General features: G+C 57.5%; 1 non-coding gene across 1 annotated transcript; it reads right to left on the reverse strand.

The window, feature by feature from the left end:
* Positions 1–1568: 1568 nt before the first annotated feature.
* On the reverse strand, positions 1569–3383 carry LOC142791591 (small subunit ribosomal RNA). The gene has a single exon (XR_012890326.1). It is a non-coding gene; the product is annotated as a small subunit ribosomal RNA (ribosomal RNA).
* Positions 3384–3921: the final 538 nt, after the last annotated feature.

Genomic DNA, 3921 nt, shown 5'->3' on the forward strand with positions numbered 1-3921 from the left:
GTGTTTCGGACGGCGTTTCGCTTTCGCTACTTGCGAGTGCTTTCGTGGTCCACCCCTCTATAAATACTCGGGAGGCGTCGAAGCCGGTTCTCCAAGCCGGACCCGTAGGTATCGTTGTGTGCTCGCTCTCATTGGCCCGCCTAACCAGAAAATGCCTGCGGTACACCCATTTGGATAAGAGTGCACGCAGATGCGGGCCTCGACGGCTACACATTTCCTCGGGCGGCCGCCTCCCGGCCTCCGTGGAGCGCGGGATGCACGGTCCCATCGACAAGCCTCTCCCGTTTTTACCGTGGCGTCGCGGTTCACCACGGCAGGCGGGTCGGTCTCCTCCGCATAAAAAGGGGGACCCCCGCTTTTTGTTCCACGAAATCGCACAAGCTTTTTTCGCATCCACGGTTTGCCACCGCACACCAAAATGCCGATCCGGCTGCCTACTTTAGCCAACAGGTGGAGCCAGGCGCGCCGTACTTGCGCGGCACTTCCCACGTCCACCGAAGTCGGTGCCAAGGACCACTTTCGGCGCCGGAGCCGCGTACGAGCCTACTCGAGGCGGAAGAACGAAGCCAGCAAGGGCCTGGCCGCAAGTGCGTTCAATTGTCGGGACGTCCAAGTCCCTCGTTCTTCCGTGCTTCCTCTTTCGGCAAGTCGTTGCGGCACCTTCCCAAAGCGCGCAGACCCGCTAATCGCGACGAGCGCGACGTGGCCGTGCCGCCTTTCCCTCGGCAGCAAGCAAAACGCCTGGCAACGTCGACGCTCCCCTAACCGCGATCTCGCACCGTGTTTCGTGTGGCGAATTCAAAAGCCGGCCGGCGCTGCTGCAACCATTACGGTCGGTACGCATACGCCGCGGAGGGCGGGACGGTCATCGGAGCGTGCGGTTCCTCCATCGAGTACTGCGCACCTCGGCCGTCGCATCGCCGTGCCATGACCGGCCGCGCGTCAACGCGAACCGGTGCCAGCGAGATCCCTCGCCTGCAAGAACCGACCGGCAGCCTCCGTCACCCGAGGACGCGGAGGCGCTTGCCGCGGACGGCGGGACGGTATGCACTGGTGCACAGCGGACCCGTCACATCGCCAGTTCCTTGACCGACCGCCGACGCTTGTGCCGTTCCTCTCGTACTTGGCAGTCGCCGCGCGATTGTCGGGTCTCGTTCTTGCACGCTCGAACGGTCGGGAGGGCACTCGGCTGGCGTTTCGGGAACGCGCAGCCTCGCCTTCTACCGACGTAACCACGACTCGCCGTTCGCGCTCCGCCGCTCCTGTTTACAGTACTAGGCGGTCCCGCAGCGGTCGGGTCGCGCATTTCGAGCGCTTCGAGCCACGGTGCAGTGGCGGGTCGAAAGCCGACCTATGAGTGCGTTGCGCCGTTTGTACCCGCGTCCGCCACCTGGCCGACCGTCCAAGGTCGCGGTGTTGGCGTCCGCTGGGCGCAACAATTTGTCACGGGGTGCCGCTCCACATTCAGGCAGCCCCGTGGGGAAAAGCCGACCCCGCGTCCAAACGGGGTCAGCGGCAGAAAGTGTCGGGCGCAGACGCAGCTGAGGCGCTCACCCTTCACAATCCGTTAATGATCCTTCCGCAGGTTCACCTACGGAAACCTTGTTACGACTTTTACTTCCTCTAAATGATCAAGTTTGGTCATCTTTCCAACAGACCGGCGCAACCGAAAGGCCGCGCCGGACATCGGTCCGAAGACCTCACTAAATCATTCAATCGGTAGTAGCGACGGGCGGTGTGTACAAAGGGCAGGGACGTAATCAACGCGAGCTTATGACTCGCGCTTACTGGGAATTCCTCGTTCAAGGGGAACAATTGCAAGCCCCTATCCCAATCACGAAAGAAGTTCCACGGGTTACCCAGTCTTTTCAGACAGGGATAAAGACACGCTGCTTCCTTCAGTGTAGCGCGCGTGCGGCCCCGGACATCTAAGGGCATCACAGACCTGTTATTGCTCTGTTTCGTGCGGCTAGGAGCCGCTTGTCCCTCTAAGAAGGTTGTAAGGTGCTGGGAACCCCGCACCTATTTAATAGGCTAGAGTCTCGTTCGTTATCGGAATTAACCAGACAAATCGCTCCACCAACTAAGAACGGCCATGCACCACCATCCACCGAATCAAGAAAGAGCTCTCAATCTGTCAATCCTCCCAGTGTCCGGGCCGGGTAAGTTTTCCCGTGTTGAGTCAAATTAAGCCGCAGGCTCCACTCCTGGTGGTGCCCTTCCGTCAATTCCTTTAAGTTTCAGCTTTGCAACCATACTTCCCCCGGAACCCAAATACTTTGGTTTCCCGGAAGCTGCCCGCCGAGTCATTTGAGTAACTCAGGCGGATCGCTGGTTGGCATCGTTTATGGTCAGAACTAGGGCGGTATCTGATCGCCTTCGAACCTCTGACTTTCGTTCTTGATCAATGAAAACATTCTTGGCAAATGCTTTCGCAGTAGTTCGTCTTGCGACGGTCCAAGAATTTCACCTCTAGCGCCGCAATACGAATGCCCCCGTCCGTCCCTCTTAATCATTACCTCGTATTCCAAAAACCAACAGAACAGAAACGAGGTCTTGTTCTATTATTCCATGCAAGTTTATTCAGGCGACTCGCCTGCGTTGAGCACTCTAATTTTTTCAAAGTAAAAGCACCGGCCATCTCGAGGCACACAATGAAGTGCACCAAGAAAGAACCGGCATGATGTTCAGTCCGAGCCGTCGCATCGGGTAGATGCACTACTCGTCTGGAACTGAGATCCAACTACGAGCTTTTTAACCGCAGCAGCTTTAGTATACGCTATTGGAGCTGGAATTACCGCGGCTGCTGGCACCAGACTTGCCCTCCAATTGATCCTCGTTAAAGGATTTAGAGTGTACTCATTTCAATTACGGGGCCTCAAAAGAGTCCCGTATTGTTATTTTTCGTCACTACCTCCCCGTGCCGGGAGTGGGTAATTTGCGCGCCTGCTGCCTTCCTTGGATGTGGTAGCCGTTTCTCAGGCTCCCTCTCCGGAATCGAACCCTGATTCTCCGTTACCCGTAAGAACCATGGTAAGCAAGTAACCTACCATCGAAAGTTGATAAGGCAGACACTTGAAAGAAACGTCGCCGGCTCGTGGCCATGCGATCAGCACAAAGTTATCCAGAGTCACCACACAATACGGGCCGAAACCCGATCGATCTTGGTCTAATAAAAGCACCCGTTACCCAAAGGGCTCCAGGCTCACTGCATGTATTAGCTCTAGAATTGCCACAGTTATCCAAGTAGGAAGAAACGATCTAAGGAACCATAACTGATTTAATGAGCCATTCGCGGTTTCGCCTTATTTCGGCATGTACTTAGACATGCATGGCTTAATCTTTGAGACAAGCATATGATTACTGGCAGGATCAACCAGGTAATCGTTCGACTGCGCGTCCGTCCTCGCCTTCGGCGGGCCGGACGCAGTCTGTGTGCGGCGGAGGCCACCTTCAGGCGCCCCAACACGCTTATTTTGCACTCCGAGATGACGGCGTTCGAGCTCGCTACGGCACAACCTTCCCGAAAGACGAGTGGGAGCCGTGCGGCAAGAAGCACGTTCATGCTCGCTCTTTTTCGTTGCATCGACTCGGTCGCGCCGTGCGGGTTGCCCAAGCCCGCTGCACTGTCGGTGGACCGGCCGGAACTAGCAACGGAGCCGAGACTGCAAAGCCGCCAGACGACGGGTCACGCCCGCGTCTTCGGCGCTTTCGCATCTGAATCGCCCGAGGACGACACGGAACACACCTCGATATCGTGGTAAAACGGCACCGTCCGACAACCAGCCCCTAACGCATCAAGCGGATGAGGCTGCAGACGACTGCCGTGGATTCCCCTGGAGCAGACCCGAGGACACGCTTGACGAGGCCGAAGCCCGCCGCATATCAGACACCCGGTCGCTTTCGCGTACGCCGCTCACG

The sequence above is a fragment of the Rhipicephalus microplus genome, unplaced genomic scaffold (genome assembly GCF_043290135.1).
Source record: "Rhipicephalus microplus isolate Deutch F79 unplaced genomic scaffold, USDA_Rmic scaffold_175, whole genome shotgun sequence".
Lineage (NCBI taxonomy): Eukaryota > Metazoa > Arthropoda > Arachnida > Ixodida > Ixodidae > Rhipicephalus > Rhipicephalus microplus.